Source organism: Rhineura floridana, chromosome 5 (assembly GCF_030035675.1).
Source record: "Rhineura floridana isolate rRhiFlo1 chromosome 5, rRhiFlo1.hap2, whole genome shotgun sequence".
NCBI lineage: Eukaryota > Metazoa > Chordata > Lepidosauria > Squamata > Rhineuridae > Rhineura > Rhineura floridana.
In genome coordinates, this window is record NC_084484.1 from 29522702 (window position 1) to 29550443 (window position 27742).

Consider the following 27742-nt stretch of genomic DNA (forward strand, 5'->3'; position numbering starts at 1 on the left):
AGCCATTGATAGCCCTGTCCTCCATGAATTTGTCTAATCTTCTTTTAAAGCCGTCCAAGCTGGTAGCCATTACTGCATCTTGTGGGAGCAAATTCCATAGTTTAACTATGCGCTGAGTAAAGAAGTACTTCCTTTTGTCTGTCCTGAATCTTCCAACATTCAGCTTCTTTGAATGTCCACGAGTTCTAGTATTATGAGAGAGGGAGAAGAACTTTTCTCTATCCACTTTCTCAATGCCATGCATAATTTTATACACTTCTATCATGTCTCCTCTGACCCGCCTTTTCTCTAAACTAAAAAGCCCCAAATGCTGCAACCTTTCCTCGTAAGGGAGTCGCTCCATCCCCTTGATCATTCTGGTTGCCCTCTTCTGAACCTTTTCCAACTCTAGAATATCCTTTTTGAGATGAGGCGACCAGAACTGTACACAGTATTCCAAATGCGGCCGCACCATAGATTTATACAACGGCATTATGATATCGGCTGTTTTATTTTCAATACCTTTCCTAATTATCGCTAGCATGGAATTTGCCTTTTTCACAGCTGCCGCACACTGGGTCGACATTTTCATCGTGCTGTCCACTACAACCCCGAGGTCTCTCTCCTGGTCGGTCACCGCCAGTTCAGACCCCATGAGCGTATATGTGAAATTAAGATTTTTTGCTCCAATATGCATAATTTTACACTTGTTTATATTGAATTGCATTTGCCATTTTTCCGCCCATTCACTCAGTTTGGAGAGGTCTTTTTGGAGCTCTTCGCAATCCCTTTTTGTTTTAACAACCCTGAACAATTTAGTGTCGTCAGCAAACTTGGCCACTTCACTGCTCACTCCTAATTCTAGGTCATTAATGAACAAGTTGAAAAGTACAGGTCCCAATACCGATCCTTGAGGGACTCCACTTTCTACAGCCCTCCATTGGGAGAACTGTCCATTTATTCCTACTCTCTGCTTTCTGCTTCTTAACCAATTTCTTATCTACAAGAGGACCTCTCCTCTTATTCCATGACTGCTAAGCTTCCTCAGAAATCTTTGGTGAGGTACCTTGTCAAACGCTTTTTGAAAGTCTAAGTACACTATGTCCACTGGATCACCTCTATCTATATGCTTGTTGATGTCTGAAGTTATTAAAAAGGTTAAATTAGGAAAAGTACCAGGGCTAGATGGTTTATCAGCATGTTATTATAAATGTTTGGAGGAGGAGCTTTTGTTACCTTTACAGCAAACAATGAATTCTATTCTACAGAATGGAAAGATACCTGACAGCTGGAAAGAAGCTAATATTGCTTTAATTCCTAAAGAAGATCAAGATTTGACTTTAACAAAAAATTATCGGCCAATATCTTTATTAAATAATGATTACAAGTTATTTACAACGATTTTAGCAGAAAGAATGAAATTAATTTTGCAGAAAGTTATACATGAGGACCAAAGTGGTTTCTTACCTAAAAGACACTTGCGAGACAATGTTAGAAGTGCGTTGGACGTATTGGAATATCTGGAACAACATAGTGATAAACAAGTAGCATTGTGTTTTTTTAGATGCGGAGAAGGCTTTTGATAATTTGAATTGGAACTTTATGTTTAAAGTTTTGGAAAAGATTCATTTCGGAGATAATTTTATTAAATGGATTAGATCAATTTATACATTACAAAAGGCACAAATAATTGTGAATGGTGAATTAACAAAGGCCTGTGAAATACAAAAGGGAACGAGACAAGGATGTCCACTGTCTCCACTTTTGTTTATATTGGTTCTTGAGGTGTTGCTCAGAGATATAAGACAAGATGAGAGAATTAGGGGTGTAAAGATTAAAAAAGATACACAAATTGAGAGCTTTCGCTGATGATTTGGTGATAATTTTGGAAAAACCTCTTGAAGGATTAGAGGTGTTAATGGAAAAATTAAAGGATTTTGGGGTATTGGTGGGCTTTAAGATTGATAACTTAAAAATGAAGATGTTAACAAAAAATATGGGTATACAAGACCAAATTACAGTAATGGAAAAAACTGGTTTTACAGCGGAGAAAAAGGTGAGATACCTGGGTGTTACTATTACAAATACGAATCGTATGTTATTCCAAAACAACTATGTCAATATATGGACAGAAATTAAGAAAGATATGATGAGATGGGATAAATTACAGTTGTCATTATTGGGAAGAATGTGATAAAAATGAATGTATTGCCTAGAATGATGTTTCTATTTCAAACAATACCTGTGATAGCAAATGATTTACCTTTCAAACAATGGCAAAAAGATATTTCTAAGTTTGTATGGCAAGGGAAAAACCCAAGAATTAAATTAAAACTACTACAAGATGTAAAAGAAAGAGGGGGATTGGGATTGCCAAATTTGAAATTGTATTTTGCTGCCTGTTGTTTAGTTTGGGCGAAGGAATGGATCCTGTTGAGAAATAGAAGGTTACTGGAGTTAGAAGGGCATGACCAGAGGTTTGGATGGCATGGTTATTTGCGGTATGATAAAGTTAAAGTTAATGTAGATTTCAAAAATCGCGTTATAAGATGTGCTTTGTTGAGAATATGGCATAAATATAAACCAAGGCTATGCACTAAAATGCCACTATGGATCTCAGTGCAGGAAGCTTTTTATAGAAAGGAAATTTTAGGAAAAGAAAAATGGCTAACTTATCAATATCTTTTGGAAAAGGAACAAGGCGAATACAAAATGAAATCGAGGGAACAGCTGGCATCAGAGGGTTATAGTTTTTATTGGTTCTCCTATTTACAGTTGATGGAAAGATTTAAAATTGATAAAAGAATGTTTGATTTTGAACAAGGTAAATCTGAGTTTGAAATGAGTTTGTGTACAAATGACAAACATGTAATTGCCAAAATGTATAAACTTTTGTTAAAAATTGAAATGGAAGAAGAAAAAGTAAAAGACTGTATGGTAAAATGGGCTAAGAATTTTGGATATAACATACAAATGGTACAATAGGCTAATTTCTGCAATCACCACACATCCCTCTCTATTCTCCATCCAGGCAAGCAAGAGGCATTGTCGGAGCTCAACAACACATTCCAGCCAGGTAGAAACACTCAAGGTGTGTGTGAAGCAGAGTTGGTGAGGGATGTGGTTCAGGAGGGTGTATCAACCATGGAAAGTCTTGAAGGCCAGGTAGAGAGGCCTAAAGAGCCACATCTCCTCCCAGGCCTGAGATACTCCGACCATGTTTTAAGAAATAAAGGCCCATTTCCAGGAAAGTGACTTTTCTTAGACTTCACACACTGGGCATACAGTATATTGCTTTCTGGAAACACAACAATTATTTTGTTTCTAAGTACAAGCGTGCCATGAGGGATTCATAATAGACAAAATAACTATGCCTACTTAAGCATCTTTTCTTATGGACTATGACCCCTGTCAGGTATAAGCAGCATTACAAAGATGAGTAAATCTTTTGTAGGGGAAATAACATGTAGTGTATTTAATAAGGGTCATGCCAAACCATCTGTGTTCTCTTAACACCTGTTTTCTGAAATTTGACAACCAGGAAGGTTTCTGATCTGTTGCAATGTGTTAAATCATAAAAGGTTATTCAGTAACAATGAGTGCAATGTTACTTTAAAAAAAAAAAGCTGTTTGAAGGGGAAGCCAAAATAAATTTGCATAATACTTTTTTGTAGACCCTCATCTTCAGTAGCCTTCCTTTAAATATTTCAATTTATATGTAAATAACCAACTATTTTGGAGGGTGTGAAGAATCGCTCCATTTACAGCTTTTGGGGGCCAATTTTCAGTACACCTGAAACCACTTGACATGCACTTTCCATAATGCTAGTTGCCATTATTTGCAGATGGCCACAAAGTAGGTGATGAAACTCCCAAGGGCACTAGCTCTGCAATTTCATTTCTTTGTCTACATGCAAATGTCACCACTAATACTTCATGTTTATTTAACACAAGAGATCGCAATAATGTTATTTCTCAAGTTTTGACTTTTGATACATTCTGCCATCAGGATTTGCCAAAACTAGGATCTGAGTCAAATTATACCCAGCCATATTCCTTGCCTCTGGTAGCCATGAGGAAAGAAAGAGTGAAAGCATTGTATCACCACCAGAGTCACAGTAGCTCTAAGATAATCTGGCAGGTGGAGAAATAGGTTTAGTGCTTTGCCAGGGGCAGGAGAGGATTGGGAGGTATAGACAATTTAACTCAAATTGTCCTGGAGTAAGATGGCATGTATTCTGTGTTTCAGGGAAATAATTTGGCTTATTCCAAGACAATTCTTGGGTTGGTGGGGGAGGGGGGAACAGAAAAAATGATAAGTTTGAAAAAGTGTGGAAAAGAGAAAAAGGAAGAAATCTGAGAGATGAGAAGGCTGGTGGTTGAAATCAGCAGGAGAGCTTGAGCCTGGGTTATATTGGCCCAGGGATTTCTAGACTGTGGGAGTCCATTACTCAAGCCTGTTTCCAAAATTCTCCTCAGTCCTATTCTCATACTATGAAACACTGTTTGAGTTTTTCTCTACAGTATTTCACATTGCTAAAGATTTCTTTATGCCCGTTCAGACACTGAGGCTGCTATACCCATTTATCATGAACTCAATAAGATTTACTTCCAAGCAGACATTTATATGTAGTCCATGTAGGACTGCACTGCTGCTCTGAAATAGTCTGGCTTCTGAAGCAGGGTGCATTAGTAAACCGACCATAAAAGTTTAATATAGGATTGTTGCCACTCAGATGCATTCACCATTTTAAAAGACATCCTGAAAATCTCCCTAAATGGCAATATAGGGACAAAAAAGAAAGAAAGAATACAAATAGGTACCATAAAACCAGGATTGTCCCTGGAAAAAATCCTTTTTGATGGAAGATGGCCACATGCAGGAAATGAAAATGAAGGCACTACTAAGAACTCATTCAAATCACATTTCTTCCACACAGAACTACCCAATAGCAGCCACAAAAGTCCTTGGTGAGTGTTCAATTTGAACGAGCCCAGAATGGGCCTATTAAAGAGAATGACTCAGCTCCAAGGAATGGCACCCTAAGGATGATCTATTCCAAAGCAATGGAGTTGGAAAGTTGTGAAGAACTTACTTTTCTCTTACCTTTCCTGTGTTGATACTAAACTGGTAACCTATGAAATCTTCAGAGACTTAAATTGGGAATTAGAGGATCAAATAGTGTGGGATCAAAACTTTAACCATTTACACTATCTAATAATAATTCTGAATATAATGTATTAAAAATTCAAATTTTGAAACAAAATATGTTTAGAAATGCATGTTTTGAGAGATATACTTTTCAGGAATGTGTATTTTGGGGAAAGATAACATATATATGCATATTTTGAAAGCAAATTTATTTTAAAATACATGTATCTACCATCCTATTTAATCCTCACAACAACTCTGTGAGATAGGCTAGGCTGAGAGGTAGTTGTGACATCCCACTTGAAAACCACAGATGAGGGCACCTAGGTCCACTACCCTAGTTTGATTCTCTCTGCCTCACTGGAAGCAGCTGTCCCACCTCACCTGCCTGTTGTAACCTCCCCCAGGTCACTGACAGCCTATGAGGTGACTGCCCAAAATAGGAGCAGTAGTGTAGATGGTGAGAGTGTATTACTCCAGGTGTGTGACCAGTTCTATTTGGGTTCCATGGATATCCCAAAACCTTGTTACACCCCAGCATTAAGCAGATCCACATGTAAGATAAAGCAAAGAGTAAACATTTATTTTCAAACCAACAAGTTCTGCAAGACAAGTTTGATAGCTGTCACATAAGCATGACTGCTACGCTGTTACAGATGTATCTTTTCCCTGAACTCTCTCTCTCAAGGTTTCTTCCGTAACCTTTTCCTTTCCCAGTACCTCATAACATCTCCCATTCTAGCCTATTCCCACTCTTCCTCTAACCCTCTATATCCTCCTTGTCCTTCACTCTCTCTAATCCAACACTGAACTAACTCTCCCTGAACACATCAGACTCCAGCTCAGTCTGATCTCATCTCAACTCCTCTCTCTAACCAAAAAAAGGCTTTTTTTTTTACACTCTCCTCCTTCTGAACGTTCCAATTGCAGGATTGGCTAATGACAGAAAAGTGTGGAACCAACATCAGCCAGTCACGGCCGGCACCAGAGGCCGGCCAGGTCGGGCCCTGGCTGGGGTCTCCTGAAGGGCCCCTTCTTAGGGTGAGTGGGTACCATTCCCATTCCACAATCTACAGCAGTGTTGGCTCCCAACCCTGCTGCAGATCACAGAGAGGGAGCTCTCAGACAACCCCCACAACTGTGCAGGCCCGCAACGCCTGCCTGCACACCCCACCTACCTCTCCCATTGTGGTGAATGTTGGCCGAGCTGTGTGTGCATGCCTACCATCAACCAAGATGGTGGCTGAGGCTTCCCTAAGGGGCTGATGCCCCTGTTGCAGCCTTGGTTGATGGCAAGCATGTGTGCACAGTGTGGCCAGAAATCACTGCAATGGGAGAGGTAGGTGGCACATGCAGGTCCAAGGGCCCAGTCATGCCTGGTGCTGGCCCTGCACCCTATCACTGGGTAGGGATTGAACCCAGGTCTCCTTGGTCCTCCTAGTAAAACACTTTACCAACATTGGCACTCAATATATTACTACAAATGGAGGTCGCTGATTCATAGAGTCACCATAAGTCATAGTCGACTTGAAGGCACATAACAACAACAACAGTGATATGGTACTTTTCCCATTTAAAGCTGCGGTCCCATCCTCACTTGCCTGGAAACAAGCTCCAGCAAACCTCTGAGTAAACAAGTATAGAATTGCAGTGTAAATATATTTTTATTAGCATTGAGAGTGAGCAGCCCAAAACACAGTGGGAAGAAGATGCTAAGTGTGGGTTTTCTGACAATTGTCATTTTCCTTTGACCAGTTTTCCAACTGTTTGACTCCTATTTTTCTACTGAATCATAGGGCCATCCAAGCCTAGGCATTTTATTTTATTTATTTTTGTTAGTAACTGCTATGCTCCCTTTTGTTTCTCCGCAAGAGTACTTTTGAGAAAGGAAATAATTGCCTGCCAAGTGTATCAAGTGACGCTCAGCATCTGGTAGAAACTCAAGCCACTAGTGGAGAACTACAGGCATGAACTTAGACCTTGATGATCCTTATAATATCTACAAAAAGGATTTAAAATGAAAACTTCCTATATGAACAATTGGCAGTGCTTTTGCAGAGGTTTTGTCCTCAGAAGGACCCCTTTCTTGTATTGCAAAATGGGACCAGCTTCTTCTAAGCAGTTCCTTCCTGCTAAATTGACACAGGTGCTGGAAGCAATGTTTATTAGAAATGAATGTTTGTTTTGAGCAGTCTTTCATCTCTAAGTGTTGCATGGAAGAGAAGGCGACAGATTGGGCAGCTGGAGAATGGAGGGGACAATATGTGCAAGTGGTTTGAGAATACAAATGTGAAAGACAAAGTGAGTGGAGTAGGGAAATCAGGGAGCAGTACAATATTGTTTCAAAATTGTCATTTTCTGTTTCTTTCTTTGCCAAATTTGGACATTATTTTTTCACAAATTAAATCAAATGTTCACATAGCAATGGGAGGAAGTACTATAAATAGTTCCCAAAGCACTGTTTTATTTCTTTCCACAAAGTGCTATTACTCCTCATTTTATCCTCACAACAACCCTGTGAGGTAGGTGAGGGTGAGAGACTGTGAGTGGCCCAAGGTCATCCAGTGAGCTTAGGCAGAGCAGGGATTTGAACCTTGGTCTCCCAAGTCCCCTGGCACTTGGAGAATGAAAGACTGACTTAACATTGGTATAATTGAATAAGATGTGTTTAAAAACTATGATAACTAAATTAGGATCCCTATGAAGGAAGGAACAGTTAGGTTATTAACTATTGTAGTCCATAGTTGTCTTATACAGAAATAGTAAATAACTACTTGATGGACAGGTGACAGAGCAAGTGCAGTTTTTCAGGTATGGGACTATTTCTTGACAAAAGAGTCATGGAAATATCATTTAGCCACTAGTAAATTACAAGCTACTAGAACTACGTCTACTTCAAAACCATTTATAGTTAATAAAGGCAGCTAGTGGGTCTTGCTTTGAAGGGGATTTGCCCCCCTTCTGAAGGTCCTAAGCCAATTGTTGTGTAGAGTGAAGGTTGAACTTTGAGAAGAAATCTTTCAGAATATTTTTTTAAGGAAGCTTCTTGAGCATTCTCCAGGGATACCTTCTCATAAAAAAATGGAATGGCTGGAACATATAAGGGTCAGCATTTGACCACAGAGATGTCAACATTTATCAGTAAATATCAACATAACTATTGAAGGACTGTTGACAGTGGGCAATTGTCATGCCCTGAGGGACAGGTTTTTTGGTCATCATGCTTAGAAAGATGTGGTTATAAAAAATATGGGTTTCTCTAGATAGAATGTTAAGATCAGGAAAAATGATAAAAGGCAGCTAAGCCTTCATACACTAACTTTCCTCAATTAAGAAGGGCTTTCCTGGAACATTGATGTCAAGTAAGTAACTGCAGAATTGAACATGTGGATTTGGATGAAAGCATATTGAAAATATTGTACCCTGTCATTTTTTGACTTTTATAAGCTGAATCAAGGACATGTTTAAATCATTTATTCTTTTACAGCTCTTGGATAAAATACCACAAGATATTGTGGTAGAACAAACAATAGATAATCGGTTTTATATTGCCCTGTTTGCCACAGCAGCTAAGCAACTTTTGGGTAAGTTTTTTCCCCCAGGAAAATATCTTAATGACTTTAATGAACTGATGTATTGCTGCATTGATGTGAAGCAGGAATGGATTGAAATCACGATGGATTTTACATATATGTTGTATTTGTCAAAGGACAGATTATGCATTAACAAAATGTGAGATTTTCTTGCAAAGGCCTATGGCTATGTATAACAACAGTTATTTATACTGTTCATTCATACTGAGGAAAGGTGGGGATGACAGTCATCCTATGGCTGCTGGAAATCATGACAGAAAGAATGGACTCCCTCCTACCAATATTCAGATATTTAAGAATGGCTTTAGGAGCTTTATAAGCTGATTTATTATCATCTTGCCCCACTTTCTGAGAGAGGAGAAAGATTGTCTAGGTCCTGGATGCCTGCACTGATTATTGTGGGTCAATTCACTGCAGCATGGTAGGATTTGTAGACCATGTACAAAAAGTTAAATAACTATGTTCTTTCTTGAAAATACAAGACATTTTTTAAAAGTTCATTGACATTTCATTATTACCACAATGTGATAAACATCCAGGAAAGAGTTACAACTAGGAAAAGATTAATTTAAAATATTTTGATTATTTATTTATTCAACTTATTAGTCGCTTATCTGGCTGAATAGTCAGCCACTCTAAGTGACGTACAAAGCAGAACATGTAAAATCAAAACATTAAGAGACTTAACAATAAAAACTAACAATAACGTAGAAGCAACAAGTTCCAATAATAATAGGGCTTCTCTCCTGTATAGTCCGGAGGTGTAACTACAGATGGAGGTTCCTGGTGTAATCATCAAACCAGTGTGGTGATAGTTCATTTGCAAGATGTAAAGCAACATCCTCCCCCGATCTTAACATCCAGCAACTCCAAGAAAGAGAGGGGTCGGACAAAAGGCCCCTTGAAATCAAAACCAACAGGGCAGTTCTCAAGGAAGCCAAGGCAGAAGAGCCAGGGTGTAAACGCGACTGATAACAGGCAAAACAAACAGAGGCCGCATGGCAAAACGACAGCCGCCGCAGGGGCGCCTCCCACTCCTCAGAAGCCAAAAGATTATCACAGCAACGGCGTCTTCCAAGGCTTCCAAGGTCAGGCCGCAACACCCGACCCACCAGTCTCCAGCTCCTGCCTGCATCTGCATCCAGCCCAGCTCGGCGCTCTCCACCGTGAGAGGCGGCGGCAGCCTGACGTAGGTAAAGTCTCTGGGACATGCTGGTAGCTAGTGTCCAATTCAGGTCAAATAACAAGGAAGGCAGTATAGAAAGTATGGAAAGAAGGGAGAGGGGCTCCCCCATCTTTCCCATGCACTCCCAAACATTGCAGCTTCCAGTGGAGGGGGAGAATTACTCCGTAAAAGCCATCAGTAGAAGAGGTTGTAAAGGACTCTCACATTATATGAATCCAATGGCATCCTGGCTTTTCCCCTCAGATCTGCTTTAGGGTTGCCATAGCTAACGATAGTAGCTTGTACAGCACTGAGGGTGTTGGTGCAATGAGAATCAAGTTTTAGACAGACAGACAGACAGACGGACAGATGGATAGATCGATTGATCGATCGATCTTGCCATAAGCCAAAAATGGAGAAAGACTGTAGTGGTAGAGTACAAGAGGTCCTAGGTTCAGTTCCTAGCATCTCCAAACAGACCCAGGAAAGACACCTGTGAGGCACACTGGAGAGCCGCTACCAGTCAGGCTAGGCCAGTGTTCCCAACTTTATGCCCTCTAGATTCACAGTAGGGCCCCGCTTTGCGGCGGCCCGCTTTGTGGAATTCTGCTAATACGGCGGCTTTCAATTAGAGTAAGGCCCAACCATATGGCACTTGTTCCGCTTTTACTGTGTTTTTCTGGCGTTGGGCACCATTCTATTAAATGAGTTCCGCTTTTCGGCAGGTTTTGCTTTTAGGCGGGGGTCTGGAATGTAACCCGCTGTATGAGTGGGGCCCTACTGTATTTATTGCAATCTGTACGGCACTTTTCGATATAGGTGTGCCCAAAGCAGCTCAGAAGAAAAATGTAAACCAGTGCATCGTTACAATAACATTCAAATACTAGATCATTTCAAAATGTAGCATGACAATCCAACCAATTCATTTTGCTAATAAACATTATAAAATTTGATAATAAACATAATAATTTAAATTATTATAAACTAAGCTACCCAGGCCTGGCACCAGTGGGCAGCCAGGCTGGGCCCTGGCTAAGGGCCCCTGCAGCCCAGAAGAGCCCTGAAGGGCTCTCCTTAGGCTGGGAGGGTGGAGCTCCTGTTGTGTGATCCATGCCAGCGTGGGGTTAAGGGACCCAGCAACCTGACACTGCTGCAGACTACAGAGCAGGAGCTCCCAGGCAACAACCCCCCCACTGATAGAGGCAGCATGGGCTTAAATAAACCCACCCCACCTACCTGCTGCATCAAGGTGCATGCCCTGTCTGCTATACACACGCCTGCCATCACTCAAGATTGTGACAGGGGTGTCCCTAAGGGGTTGACGCCTCTGCTGCCATCTTGGGTGATGGAAGGTGTGCATGCACAGTCCATGGGGCATGCACACTGATGTGCTGATGTAGGAGGTAGGTGGGGTGGGTAAGCCTATTTAAGCCCCACACTGCCTGCATCAGGAGGGGGTGTTGGGGAGTATGATGCTGTGGGTCTGAGGCAGGCTGATGCCCAAGGGCTCTGTCATGCATGGTGCCAGCCCTGAAACTACCAAACATTAAAACATATCAGTTCATATCAATCAAATAGAATAAGCACTTTCACGTGTTATAAAACCAGCAGCCACTACATGGTGATACTATACAAAATGGTATGAAGCAAACAAGTGCATAAGATGTTTTTCATTGAGGCTAAAAAATAAACAGCATACAGTTTCTAGTAGCAATAAATCTTTGCTATAAAGTGAATAAAGAGGCTAAAAATGAAAGTGCACACATTTCATAGCAACTTCACCATATACTATAAAATGCTCAAACAAAACCCCAAGAACAAAATCCTGTCAACAACAGAGGCGTCAGTCACCTCCTTCACTCTGGCCTCTCATCCCAGAATCCCACTGAGGCCATCAAAGAACCACAACAACTTTGGGTGTATATATGAAACCAACCCACCTCTCACAGATGTTTTGGACTACAGCTCCCTTCATTCCTGGACCACTGGCCATGCTGCCTACTGCTGCTGCTGCTGGGAATTGCTATCCAAACATCTGGAGGGCAGCAAGGTTGGGAAAGCTGATGTAAGCAATACTGAAGTAGGCAGTTGATAAACCATCTGACTTGCTAAATAGCATGTTCCTATATTTCTAATCACAAAATACTCATTGATATGGGACACTTCAGCATACGCTCCCCCGCCCAGTGTTATTGCAGTATAAAATGTTTTTAAAAGCTCACTGAAATAAACTTCGAGATAAAAAGATACTTACCAAAAAAAGACATCAGATATACCTTAAAAAGTTTCCTTACACAAGGTTGGTCTTCTGTGTGCCCCCCCCCAAAAAAAAACCCTCAATGTCAAGATGTAAAGATATTTTAGCTCCAAAAGCTGGTTTGATCTACATCCAAAAGCATTACTGCAAGAATGCAGGGCAGGCAATCAAGGTCATATATGTGAGAGAACTGAAGCATTCATACTGAGTTTTAGTCAGCAAGTTGAGAGAAACACATTTTAATTCCACGTTTTCACATCTTCACACACACTTTAAAATTTAAGCATGCCCAAAATGTAGCTAGCCTTCAGCAGAAAGCCAGCGTATTTGGCTCATATGTGTGTAACTTTGGGTGGCATTTAGAAACAGAAGTAAGGGATTTTCAATTCCATTTCTAGCCTGACCCGTTGTTGTTGTTTTAAAAGAGGCAGCTGATTTTGCTACAATCAATTTATTTATTTATTTTATTTATTTTATTACATTTTTTAGACCGCCCTATAGCAATAAGCTCCCAGGGCGGTGCACAGCATAGTAAAACAGGTTAAAATACAAAAACACAATAAAACATAATTAAAAATTTTCAATTTTAAATTCAAATTTTAAAATTTTTAAAATGCCTGGGCGAAGAGATAGGTCTTTACCTGGCGCCGAAAAGATAGCAAAGAATCTTTATTGACTTTATTGTCATTCCTCTTCACCTGAAAGAGGATGACAGCTATTTGGGTTCAGTGCCAGCTTGGTTCAAGTGAAAACAGTCACCCTAAACCTGAACAAGAATGTGGGAAAAATTCTAAGTGTACAGAGAAGGTCTTTCTCTTCAGTAGAAGAAGAGCATTGTATAGTACAGTGCAAACTCAGTTATCTATACCTCCAGTATACTATAGTAAATGCTTCAAACTTTTTTTTTTAAATCTATTCCAGTTTTTCTGAGTGTAGAACTCAGAATTCATTACATTCCACAGGTACTGAATAAGTGGGCAGATGCACTGTCCCGCAAGCCAGAGTATCTGGAGAATCTGATTCAGAGACCACCGCAACTCATTATGCCCCTTGAGAAGATAGTGGCAGCTGCATGCCAGGACTCCTGGTTTGAGGAATTGCATTGGCTCAGGAACTAGATCCTTTTGCTTGGGACAAGCGGTTGGAACTGGAAGCCCAGCTGACTTCATGTTAAGGAGGGGGTTGTATCACTATGCAGCTATGTACGTGCCCCCAGGAGACCTGAGAGCCAAGGTTCTACATCAAAGACATGATTCTCCTACCCCTGGACATTTTTGAGTTTTTAAAATCTTGCAAGCAATTACAAGGGAGTTTTGGTGGCCACGGATGAAATGTGAGATGGAGCATTACATCCAGTCTTGCTCCACCTGTGCCAGAGCCAAACATGCTACAGAGCGGACAGTAGGACTTTTAGAGCCACTCCCTATGCCCAAGAGGCCCTGGCAAATGGTGACCATGGATTTCATCACTGACCTCTCATCCTCCCAGGGGGAAATGACAGTTTTGGTTGTCATGGATGCTTTTACTAAAATGGCTCATTTCATTCCGTGCTTGGGGCTTCCAAACGCATGGGAGACAGCTCAACTATATGTTCAGAATGTTTACCATCTGCAAGGACTTCCGGACAGTTTGATTTCAAACCGGGGCTCACAATTTACAGCTTGGTTTTGGTGTGCTATGTGGCAACTCCTGCAGAGGGAGCTGAGGCTGTCGTCGTCTCATCACCCACAAATGGATGGACAGATTGAAAGAGTTAATGCCACCTTGGAGCAGTATCTCCACTGCTATGTCAATTACCAGCAAGACAACTGGATGTCCTTCCTGCCTTTAACAGAATTCACTAATATCAATGTGGTGCATGCTACCACTCAGCAGACCCCTTTCTTTGCTAACCTGGGATATCATCCTCAACCCTTCGCCACCACTAACATCAGTCCAGCCATCCTGGCAGCTGAGGACTTTGTACAGAAGCTTCAGGCTATGCAGCAGTTGCTGAAGGAACAATTGGAGACAGTGAAGACTGACTAAAAGAGAGTAGCTGATCAACACCAACAGGAGCGACCCAAAAATCATGTGGGAGATAAGGTGTGGCAATCTATTTGCTATTTGCCGACTCGAGCACATTGTTGCAAATTGGAAGCCAGAAGATTGGGATCCTTCGAAATTGAAGTCCAGATCAATCCAGTGGCATTTCGTCTGAGGTTGCCTCCCTCCCTCCAGATTCACCTGGTGTTTCATCTCTCTTTGCTTACTCTGGAGCAGCCCCCTGACCCCCATAGGATACAAGAGGTGTTGCCACTGCCTATAGATGTGGATGGGCAAGAGAAGTATGAGGTGGAGCAGAGTTTGGACTCATGAAAGCGCAGAGGGCGACTGCTATAATTAATCCATTGGAAGGGGTATGATCAGGCTGAGCATTCTTGGGAATCAGCTACTGACTTCCACATGCCGGATTTAGTGAGAGAGTTCCACGAAGCCTACCCGGATAAATCCGAGCCCTTGGGGTGGGGGCAAACGGAGCATGGAGGGGGAAATGATGTTGTGCCCCAGCCGAGGGGAGTGTTAGATCAGGGAGGGGAGTCAGATGAGGATGAGGCTCCTTGGGGAGCTGGAGGAAGGGAGATGAGTGGGGAGGATTCTGGCAGCCCCCAAACTCCCATGCCCAGCACTTCCACTGAGGCAGCTCCTGCCCTGCCTGTGAGTCAAGCGCCCAAGCAGTTGGGAAGTGACTCTCTGATCACACCATCTACTCCCTTGCAGAGTGGGCACTGGGCAGAGGGAAGCCAGTTTTCTTTCCAAAAGGAAAACATTGTGAACAGTATCATTCTTTTCCAGAGTTTCTCCCACCTTTTCATTCTACAGCAGGCCCATGTAGCCTCCCATCCAAATTTAAACCAAAGCTGTCCCTGGCCACATCCACACCAGACCTTTATTTCACTTTAGACAGTCATGGCTTCTCTCAAAGAATCCTGGTAAGTGTCGTTAGTGAAGGGTGCTGAGAGTAGCTAGGAGATGCCCTGTTCCCCTCACAGAGCTTCAATTAGAACGGCTGACTGTTAAATCACTCTGGCCACTGGAGTTCTATCAGGGGAATAATATTCTCCTCTCAGCACCCTTCACAAACTACACTTCCCAGGATCCTTTGGGGGAAGCCATGACTGTCTAAAGTGGAATAAAGTCTGGTGTGGGTGTGGCCCCCTGATTAGGCAAGCCCAGGAGTTGTGAGTCTGGCTTTTAGAACACTGACAGTTGGTTCTTACTGAGCATGCTCGGCCTTATCACTGAGTTCAATGCTAAATTTCTTAAATTAATTAAAAATCAGCCAGGCATTTTTTTTTAACTTTTAAACTGTAGAAGATGAAGCTCATAGTGTGGGGCAAGGTCAGTAATAGGATTACAGGTACTCTGTGAACATGACTGATTTTTCATTAATTTCACCAAATTATGAGAACTCTAACCAAAAGAAGTCCAAAAGGGGTCTGTTTTTTTCCTCTTTTTTACATTTTGAACTCTTGATTCTCTGCCTGTTTTGTGTATTGCCATGAAAGTTTAGAGGGCTGTTAAGCCATAATTTCTGAGTTCAGGACTATAAGTTTTGTAAGGTTTTGTTTTGACATGAGCTTAAGGGAAGCATCAGAATGGCATGGGGGTATTTTCAATTTAACATCGCAAAATGCGAAAAATCCATGCTGACTACAGTATACAGCCACTCTTGTGGCTGTATAATTTAGCACATTTTAATTAGAATTTGGAGTGATGGTTGTCAAAGAAACACATGCCATTTTGCAAACTTAACGTATGAGAGCCAGTGTGGTGTAGTGGTTAAGGTGTTGGACTGCGACCTGGGAGACCAGGGTTTGAATCCCCACACAGCCATGAAGCTCACTGGGTGACCTTGGGCCAGTCACTGCCTCTCAGCCTCAGAGGAAGGCCATGGTAAACCCCCTCTGAATACCGCTTACCATGAAAACCCTATTCATAGGGTCGCCATAACTCGGGATCGACTTGAAAGCAGAACATCATCATCACCATTCACATTTATAACCTGCCCTTTCTTTAGTGGAGCTTAGGCTGGTTTACATGGACTTATCTCATTTCATGCTCACAAGCTTCAATGAAGGTTTGAGTTCCATAAAACAGCCGCCCTGGGCTCCTGCTGGGAGGAAGGGCGGGATACAAATTAAATAAATAAAATAAATAAATAAAACAGAAAAGTTGTGGATTTAATTGCCAGAAATTTAAATATGAACACCCCCCTGACTTACAGAGTGTTATAGGGTTAATATACATGGAACTTTATATTGTAAATGTAGTATACTTTGTCCATGAATTCATCCACTATTGCTTTGGTATCTTATTTCTATTGTTTATTCTGAGTTTATATTGGAGTGGACTAACTCCAACTTGCATTTGCAATTGTAGATGCCAAGCTTCAGTACAAATTATTTCCATAAACAACAAGAATAAGCTTGTGAGGTAGGCCAAATTGAGAGACGATGCTTGGACCAAGGCTCCCAGCATACTGCATGGCTAAGCAAGGAATGAAACACAGGTCTTCTGAGCGCTTTGTCCTGTACTCCACACTGGCTCTCAGTGTGAAAGGTATTTTGTTGTTGTCACTGTATCATAGTTACTGAGTTCATTTCCCTGCAATTTTTAAAAATATGACTTTTGCCTGTAGGAAGAGAATCTGTACAATCTCTCTGTTCCAGTACTGATGGCAATACATGGTTTGTTGGAGCTATTTTCCACATCCGTGATAATTAGCTAACCAAAGAAAAGTACTTCAGATTACATAATGAATCCTGCAAAAGGGGTGTCAAGGAAATGACTGTTGTATGATCTGCTTATATTTCCATATTTTAAAGCACCTATCAGAACATTCTTGAGATGTAAAACAGCAAGCAGCTGATTTGCTGAAATGAAAATATTTTGGCTGACCATCGTCCAAATGTTTCAAAGGAGTGTAAAGCCCCGAGGCAATAGAATCTTCAGAAGCTAGTTAGGAAGGAAGTAATGCTGTGTTTTCTCCACACGTAGAAAATATAAACATGCCACCCACTAATCCAAGTTAAGAAAGCAAGGTTCTTCTTAAGGCAACCTGCATTCTGCAAGAATGCAGACCACCTGAAAAACATTGCTATATATAAGATTGCTGGCTAGGATTGGCAGCTCCACTGGCTGCCAATTTGTTTCCAGTCACAATTCAAAGTGCTGGTTTTGACCTACAAAGCCCTATATGGCTCAGGTCCAGACTATTTGACAGATCGTATCTCCCTACATGAACCTGCCCGGGATCTGAGATCATCAGGTGAGGCCCTTCTTGTGTTCCCTACACCTTCGCAAGCATATATGATGCGGACACGAGATAGGGCCTTTTCGGTGGCCGCCCCTAGGTTGTGGAACTCCCTCCCGAGTGAGATATGATCAGCTCCCTCCTTGCCGTCTTTCCGGCGACAAGTAAAAACTGTTCTGTTTCAGTGGGCATTTGGGATAGAGAATGACTAGGATTAATTATGTCTTTTAGGCTTGGTGATCATATTATATGATTTTATTATTTTAAATTGTTCGTTGCTTTTAACCTATTTATAGTTTTAATTTTTCTCATAGTTTAATTCTTTTTAATAATATATTTTGTATGTTTTAATGATGTTGTTTTTAGCTGTAAGCCACTCTGAATCCTATCGGAGAAGGGCGGGGTATAAATAAAGTTTATTATTATTATTATTATTATTATTATATTTCATTTATTATAGTATCATGTAATTCTGCGGGACCATTAGTTATATAAACATGGCAATGATTTATTTTTCTTCTTTAGTTTTATGCAGATAACAAATTATAGTGTTGGGCAACTTGAACCCTTGGTACAGGGAAGTTACTTAAAAACCGAAGTGGTGCATGGTGTTTCAGTTAAATACATGTTTTATTTTACTACAGCCACATCGAATATTGATTCTATGATATAACATGAAAAGTGCAATATTGGGTAAGAAATTGGTTTTGGTCTAATACATATGGGGCGGGGGGAAACAGGATTCTTGAGCACAAAACATAATATTTTCACAGTGACCGTTATGCATAAGTGACAGTGCTGTTAGATGTTTGAAACTGTGGATAGACTAGCAGTGTGATTTTAAACACATCTATTCAGAACTCATTGAGTTCAGCGGGACTTACTCACAGGTAAATGCACATAGGACTACAGCCTAGGTTACATGTTTAAGTTTGTTATTTATATAAATATGAAAAATTATTGAAAATTGAATTTTAAAGTAAGAATGTTGGGTTGGATCTAGACCAGCCTTTCCCAACCAGTGTGCCTCCAGATGTTGTTGGACCACAACTCCCATCAGCCTCAGCCAGCATTGCCAATGGTCAGGAAAGATGGGAATTGTGGTCCAACAACATCTGGAGGCACACTGGTTGGGAAAGGCTGATCTAGACTAAGGCTGCAATCCAAAACATGTCTACTCAGAAGTAAGTTCCATTGGGTTCAATGGGGCTTACTCCCAGGTAAGTATGTATTGGATTGCAGCCTTACTCATGTTTAGAGTAGATCCACTGAAACCAGTATGATGATATTCATGACTGACATAAGTCTCATTGATTTCAATCAGTCTTCTGTAAGCATTAATCCAACAAAGTAATTTTAAAGTTCTGATATCATGCTTTCATGATTCTTCCTATTGCAGCCAATAATGGAAGTCTGAGAAACGTATCTGGGACATAAGCAATAAATAAGGGAGCCCTTTGCTGGCATCATACAGCATCATTTTCTATGTGCTGGAAAATCCCCATTTCCCTGGGCCCTTCTGCCTAGACCAGAGATGCAAATAAGACCAATAAAGACCGCAATACAATCCAGCCTTCCCTAACTTGGTGCTGTCCATATCTTTTGAATTCCAACTCCCATCATCTGCAGCCCAAATGCCAATGGTAAGAGATGATGGGAGTTGTAGTCCAAAACATATGGAAGGTACCAGGCTGGTTTAGAGGTTCATTAAGGTAGGAAAGTTGTATGCCCATTTCTTTGAGTCTGTACTAATACAGATATCCACAGCTCTCATATGCATGTTCTAACTGTGCATTCCTTCACAATTCTCATTCATTTTGGTGGGCCTTGCACTGCAGAACTCTTCTGACGGATTGTGCCTATAACCTTAACACTTAATTCATATTCTGAGACAGGGCAAATAGAACGACTACAGAGAATCCCAACAGACAAATTTAGCAAAAATGTTTTTCCTCAGCTGCAGCTATTATCTGTATATAAAGAGAGACTGTATGCCTCACCACAAAAAAGAATAAAGAGTCATTACTGTTATTGTGTCAATGACAAATGGACTATACAAGCACATTATGTCTGAGGGACACTGGAAACTACTGTGTTTTCTGTACCAGAGGAGATAGCAATTTTAAAATAGCTACAGTCAGCAAGATTGAAACTGAACAACAGAAAACAACGCTGAACACAGTGTATGAGCACCATGAAATAACACAGAGATGCATAGCAAGGATATTTAAAAAGAGAGAGAAAAAGAAAATCAACCCTAAAAACTCCATCAATCCATGCCACATTCCACATATAGTTTGGAAACAGTGATTAGTTGCTAAAATTTCTGAAACATACTGGGATTTACCTGAGGCTAGAATTTCATTTTTCATTTTAGCAATTCTGCCAGTCCAGTAAAGGTGCCTCTGAAATTACTTGCATTACTTTCATGGTTTCATTTAAAACAGGGAGGAGCAAATCTGTCTTCCTCTGTGTCACATTTGCTTTTTCTTTAACTCACCATTTCCCATCACTGCCTTCCATTAATCAATCACCAATTTTCTTCTTTTTAGCACTGCCAGTATTTGTTGTTATTTTACTTCAATATATCATGCTGTTTATTTTTATAACAATTTTATCCCACCTTTTCTTCAAGAAGTTCAAGGCAGTTCTCGTCTCTATTTTATCCTCACACAATTCTAATACGTGTACACAATTTCAGTCTGTGTACTTGTGAGGCAGGATGGGCAGTCTCCATAGTGGATTGACAAATAGAATGGACAAACGTTGAAGGTAGATGGGCTTGTTCCATAGTGAAATCTAATCAGACTGAATTCTTACTGTGTCCTGAATCTAAAAGGAGGGTTTATTCAATTCTTTCTGAGACAAACAGAACACCCGTAGGAGGGCGATTTGAAAAGCCAATTTTCATTATTTCACACTCAAACCCAAGTTGATTAAATAAGGAGCCAGCATGCCAAACCAGTGGTTTCTAATATGCACAGAGGGCTCCATGCTAGCAGGGACTCCCCCATTCCTTTCAAAGTCACTGAATATTTTGCACAGATTCAGAAAACATGTACAGAGAACATTCCATGACACTGAAGAGAATGAAGCTGCTGTGGATGTTCCAAGAGATATTCCATCGGACACCAGATTTGTTGTTTGTCTAGCTCTTGTGACTGACAGAGGTTGTCCAGGGTTTCAGGATCATAGGTCTTTCATTCCATCTGTCCCCTCATCCTTTTAAGTGGAGGTACCAGGGATTGAACCTAGGGCCTTCTGCAGAGTAAACATGTGCTCTACCACTAAACTACGATCCCTTCCCCACTTTGAGTGGCAACACAAAATGTGTGTGAATTAATTTCACTTCCACAATTTCAAGATCTAGCGTGAAAGAAGGAAATATACATAACTCCCACCCCCCAGACAAAATGTGCATTCAGACAGCGCAGAAAAAAAAAGCGTATCCCTTCCACAAAGCTTTTTCCTTAGGGGTGTAGCCAACGTTCTCTGTTTGCTACCTGAAATACTCTTGCACTAGCTGGTGGGTGAGTTTTGATGTTGTACAACAGAGGAATCCAATGTAACTGTTGTCCTAGGGGAAAATCATTGTGCAACAGATTGCAAAAACTATTGTGCAATACAGTTACTAGCAACCTGTTAATGCATGCTCTTGTGCAACAATGTTCCGCTGACACAAAACATTTCGCCAGCAGGACTATATCGCTAATTGACTTTAACTTAGCAATACATTGAGTACAATCCTTAGCCTCCATCTCAAGCATCTTGAAATGGATGGTTACAGGTAGAATGGACCAGATAACCATACAATCTCTCATCTCCCCAAGATATTCTTAGATTTCATTAGTGGGTCAGCATGTGAGCCATTGCTGTGTTACCACTTCCATCAAATGCACATAGCAAAACTCCTCTTTCCTCCAGTAATAGTCTCTGCTACCTCTTACTCCCCTTCCACCTAAGAGTCATTAATTCTAATGTCATTTTTGGCTCAGAGCCACAAATACTGCCAATGGCAGGGCTAAAATATCGATTACTGGCTTCCTCAGTATGGTTAGACAAATAAAGACATTATTCTGAAGACACAGTGGGCTCAAGAATGAGGCCCCCTGCAAAACCCAGCAGCCTGCTTGAAAGCCTGAGTGATTTTATCTTATGTATTGTCAGGATGAAAAAGATCTGTAGATCCTTCTCACTGAGCACCCTGGTTATTATATAACAACCTGCTCTATTTTCTCAGTCAGACATATTTCTGCTGACAGCACTAGTGAACAGAGGTCTTTGATCAGCAAATATTCCAGCAGAATTCTCTCTCCCAGCCACATACTGTACCCCGATAACCTTTCAGTATTTACTAAATAAAGTAAATCAGCAGAAGAATTGACCAATACTTTTCCTGTGTGGAACAAAATTATACTTCTGTAGTATACAACTACAGAAAATGAATGGATCTAAAATCTTTCTGTTTGTTACATTGCGCTTCTATGCTTCAGCCTACATTATTAAACAAACAACAAAAGGACCAAAAGTTCAGTCACTCCTCATTTTTTTTACACTGATTTAACCTATATGGAGATTGCAGGAAGATTGAAATTGTATATGCAACATCACCTCTATCCAGTTTTGAGAAGCAAATATAAAAGACAAAATATTTGACATACCCCTTGGTTTACTCTTCCAATACTTTTTTTAAAGGTAAATTGTAGGCCTATGGGATCCCTGGGGTAGGTTGTTTTTAATACAGGTACATTAATTACTGTTTTGGTTTTCATTGGTTTTTATTGTATTTTAATATGTAAATGTACGTCGCCTAGAGTGACCGTTAATTCAGCCAGATAGGCGATTCATAAATAAAATTTTATTATTTTATTATTATATTTATTAAAGGCAGAAAGGTACAAGTAGATCTGGGAAATGTAGTTTTCCCAAAGACTGTTAACATTTGCATTAGACCTTGGGAAAATGACATTTCCAGGCCACTTTCACCTGATGTACAGTGGTGCAGCATGGCATGTGCCAGAATGGACTAGGGGATGGATGAATCAATCTATTTCCAGCCCATATCACTTCCAGATGTATTCAGTCCAGTCTGTTCTATCCTGTTTCCGCATTAATCTACATTTTTTTAAAAAATCCACATGACCTTCACATTTAAATATTAATTTCTCAAAGTACATATCTGGAATGAGTTTGGTATAAGCCAATCAATTTCCTGATTTTTTAAGGTGGGGTGGGGTGAGGGGAAACAGCTAAACTTATTGCAAGCCAGTTCAAATCAAGCCTGGCAGTTTGCCCATCTCTAATGAATAGGGTGCCATCTGACATTACTAAAGGCATTAGCAATAATAAATAACTTTGTTCAATGTATTTGTTGTTTGGAGTTGTCCCCGCCCCATTTAACCTGATGAAAAAGGCTGCATACTCCTGTGCCAGCAGAACTTTCTAAGATCTATTAAAACAAAAACAGCTATGACACCAGTGGTGCAATCCTACGCATGTCTACTAAATCCTATTGAGTTCAGTGGGAATTACTCCCAGATGAGTGAGTATAGGACTGTAACTTTAGTATGACCCACGAAGAGGATCCAGGGTGTGGTCAACGCATGATTGCGGGAGGGAGTGGTTCCAGCCACCCTGAAAGAGGCAGTGATCTGACCGCTCCTGAAAAAGCCCACCCTGGACCCATTGGTCTGTGACAATTACCGAATGGTTGCAAATACCCCTTCCTTAAGGAAGGTGATTGAGAGGGTTGTGGCACAGCAATTGCAAGTACTCTTGAATGAAACAGATTATCTTGACCCATTCCAGTCTGGGTTCAGGCCTGGTTATGAAACTGAATCAGCCTTGGTCACCCTGATGGATGACCTTTATTGGGAGAAGGACAGGGAGAGTGCGACCCTGTTACTCTTACTTGATATCTCAGTAGCTTTTGATACCATTGACCATGGTATCCTTCTGCATCGACTTGGTGAGATAGGTATTGGAGGCACTGTTTTACAGTGATTCCGACCCTATCTCCAAGGTCATTTTCAGAGAATAGCATTGGGTAATTGTTTTTCGCCCCCCTGGCAGTTGTGCTGTGGAGTGTCGCAGGGTACCATCTTGTCCCACACGCTGCTTAACATCTATATGAAGTCCTTGGGAGTGGTCATCAGGAGATTTGGGGCAAGGTGTCAGCAGTACGCTGATGATACCCAGCTCTATTTCTCTGTAACATCTGAATCGGGAGAGGCCATGCAAGCCCTGGACCGCTGCCTGGACTCAGTGGTGGGGTGGATGAGGGCCATTAAACTGAGTCTGAATCCTAGCAAGATGGAGGCGCTGTGGGTTGGTGGTTCCCAAGTTCAGATAACTGGTCAGCTGCCTGCTTTGGATGGGGTCGTACTTCCTCTGAAAGAGCAGGTCCGTAGTCTGGGGGTGCTCCTGGATCCATCTTTGTTGCTAGAGGCCCAGGTGACCTCGGTGGCTAGGAGTGCCTTTTACGAGCTTTGGCTGGTAAGACAGCTGTGGCTGTTTCTGGACCAGGATAGCCTGACCACTGTTGTCCACACACTGGTAACCTCTAGGCTCGATTACTGTAATGCATTCTATGTTGGGCTGCCCTCAGGGCCGGTTCTAAAGGGCGGCCAGGTGGGGCACTGGCCCCTGGAGCTACAGGGGGCCCCTCAGCCACCCCTCTGCTCCCCTTCTGTGATCTGCGGGGGCCCCACACACCCCACTTACCTGTCTGCTGTCTTTTACCATTGCCCTTAATGAAGATGGCAGCCGCGGTTTCCCTAAGGTACTGAAGCCCCTGCTGCCATCATAGTTGATGGCGGAGACGCACGTGCATTCCTGGAGCCGGCCCTGGCTGCCCTTGAGGTTGGTCCCGAAGCTGCAGCTGATGTAAAATGCAGTGGCAAGACTGCTCACTGGGGGAGGGTATTGCCAACATGTCACCCCGCTGCTGAGAGAATTGCACTGGCTGCCCATTTGCTACCGGGCCAAGTTCAAGGTTCTAGTCTTGCTGTACAAAGCCCTATACAGCTTGGGACCAGGATACCTGAAAGACCGTCTTATCCCTTATATACCCAGTCAATCACTGCACGCTGCAGGTGAGGCCCTCCTGCAAATGCCATCTTATCAGGAGGTCCGTTCCACACAACATAGGAATGGACCTTTAGTGTGGCGGCACCTACCCTTTGGAATTCCCTACCCTTAAATATTAGACAGGCGCCATCTCTGTTATCTTTCCGGTGCCTATTGAAGCCCTTCCTCTTTCAACAGGACTTTTAAGTGGAGAACTTATCCCAGTCTGCATTTGTGTTGGAATTGCTTTTTAATAATAAAATCCAAATAAGTGTGAATTTCAAAGGATGGCTGTGTTTCAGTTCTCATATTGCTTTAGGAAGTGCAGATTTGATAGATTCAGCTTGAAATGCGAACCTAATCAAAATTCTTGCCTATCCCTAGTGTGTGTGGACGAGAGGTTTGGCTTACTATAATTAAATAAGGTGTCAAGAATCCTGTCCTATTCATGTTTAACCTTTTTTTAAAGCCTAGTGCAGCTGCCCAAAATGAATGGCATCCCTGCCATGTTTCTTGCATGGGATGGGTCAGAATGCCCATGGGACCATTTCATAGAATCATAGAATAGTAAAGTTGGAAGGGGCCTATAAGGCCATCAAGTCCAACCCCTTGCACCACGCAGGAATCCAAATCAAAGCATTCCTGACAGATGGCTGTCCAACTGCCTCTTGAATGCCTCCAGCTTCGGAGAGCCCACTATCTCTCTAGGTAATTGACTCTATTGTCATATGGCTCTAGCAGTTAGGAAGTTTTTCCTGATGTCTGGCTTCCTGCAACTTGAGCCCATTATTCCGTGTCCTGCACTCTGGGACGATCGAGAAGAGATCCTGGCCCTGCTCTGTGACAACCTTTCATGTACTTGAAGAGTGCTATCATATCTCCCCTCAGTCTTCTCTTCTCCAGGCTAAACATGCCCAGTTCTTTCAGTCTCTCCTCACAGGGCTTGGTTTCCACTCCCCTGATCATCCTTGTTGCCCTCCCCTGAACCTGTTCCAGTTTGTCTGCATCCTTCTTGAAGTGTGGAGACCAGAACTGGATGCAGTATTCAAGATGAGGCCTAACCAGTGCTGAATAGAGGGGAACTAATACTTCACGCAATTTGGAAACTATACTTCTGTTAATGCAGCTTAATTTCTGGGGGCGTTCTGGTCTGCCTCCAGACAATAACATTGGAAGGCCCAGACAGTTCTAGTGTACCTCATGCTCACTCTGAGCAGCCATGTGAATCTTTTTAAAAAGTTTAAAAACAGGAGAGGGAAATCCCTTGTCATCTGTTTAAGTAAGGTAAACCAAACCATCCCCCACAAAAAGCTAGTGGGATTTCTCTGCCAGTTTTCAGGGGTGGTATCTCCCAGTCACTGCCTCTCAGCCTCATGAAAACCCTATTTGTAGGGTCGCCATAAGTCGGGATCGACCTGAAGGCAGTACATCTCCCCTCTGAATGTTCCAAAAAAATAAAAATAAAATAAAAAGTGGGCTACCTTGTGTCACCCACAGCTGCTGATCCACAAATACAGGAAAGTTAATAATACTGACCTACCTCTAAGGATTGTTGTTATCTTAAGAATTACTGACATCATGTATGTGAAATGCTCATAAGTGATTAAAAGTGGTTATCTAAGGCCACATAGTGTCATCACTAGCCCAGTAAAATATATTTGTGCCTTGCCTGTATTCTATATACCAATCCCCAGTTGTGGCCATTTGACTGTGATAATGACCTGATAGCCTGTAATGAGGATTTAATCACGCCTCCTGATTCATTAAAGGAGGAAGTACAGAAACAAGGCATGTAGTTCTAGGCTGTTTGTTATTCGGCTTATTTGTTTACTTTTCAGAGCAAGCCATCAACTTGATTAATAGCGACACATTAAATGGTCTCGGGGACAGACATCTTTTGTTGCAAAGCAAATGGACCAAATTAACCATTCTGCATACAGCAATTCCAGATGGCAGAGCATCAAGAAAGAGTGAGATGCGGCTCAATTCTTTTAAAGAGCATTGGCTTATAATTTAGTGCTTACCCCATTTATTAATTGATTAGACTGCTGGTGTTGGGCAGGAGGATGGGTCTTTTTATTAAAGGGGAAGGGGGAAGAAGGGTGGAGCAAGAAAGGAGGGGCAGGGAGAGGTCAGAAGCCATGATCAAGTTCCCAGGACTTCTATTAATACTATCTGAGAAATGCTCAGTATGAGCAGCAGCCTGAAATGAGGGACAAAGGTGAAGTTTTTCTCAATACTGGTAATTAACTCCTACTTTACTTAGGCTAATTGAGGGCAATCAGAGATTACTGTGTGTCATTTCATTACCTACCCATCAAATGGACCCCAACCTTCATTTATTGCTCCATCTCAACCTACATCTTCCCTTTCCAATGGAAACAAAAGACCCGCACCCTCAAACCACTTGTAAGTGTTGACATTTCTCTGACCCTTCAACAATGCTTGTGCTTTTGTAAATGTGTCCTGATTGGGGACTGAATTATTATTTCTAAAATCATCATCACTATACCTGGTGTTCATAGAGTAAAAAAGACAAGACATTTTCCAAAGGAACTTTCAATCTGAAGCTAAACAGGAAGGAAATAAAAATGGAGGGAAGAGATGGGAAAGGTAATTAGCCAATGGAAGGAGTGGTGGGAGGGCCAAAACAAACAAGCTTGGAATATCCAATAGTCCAGTTCATTATCACCAGTGAAATGTATTACATCCCAGCTTTCTCTCATGGAACTCAAGACAAAGTACACGTAGTTCCCTGTGGTTCCTCATCCAGGCACTGACCAGATCTGCTTAGCTAATGTTGCTACATCCCATGCCTTCAGACCACATTGATAATGCTGGAGCTGCCTTGCCCTCTGCAGCTTTTTTGGGTATCACATGTTTGCTGATCTCATTTGTGGGTTTGGTCTGACATTTTTGCGAGCATGGACTATGTTTTAAACATGTTTATGTGTGACATTTTGTGCAACAATAAAATGTGTTCATTGATTTTATGACATCTAAATGCAAAATAAACAAATCAGAAATGGTTCTGGGTTGCAGGAAAATGTTTTCGAACTAATACTGCAAGGGAAAGGCATGTTACAACTCACAACTAGGGATGGGGAGAATCCAGTTAAGTTTGCATTGAAAGTGAACCTACCTAATTCACACTTTTTGAAACAACACAAGACCCAAAACATAGCCACCCTTCACAATTTGCACTTCTCTAAATTTTGCAGTTCAGTTCTCC

At 41.5% G+C, this 27742-nt stretch overlaps 1 protein-coding gene across 1 annotated transcript in view; it reads right to left on the reverse strand.

The window, feature by feature from the left end:
• The window catches only part of GPC6 (glypican 6), a 1220950-nt gene that overhangs the window by 629872 nt on the left and 563336 nt on the right, over positions 1-27742 (reverse strand). The gene's annotated exons all lie outside the window — the stretch shown is intronic.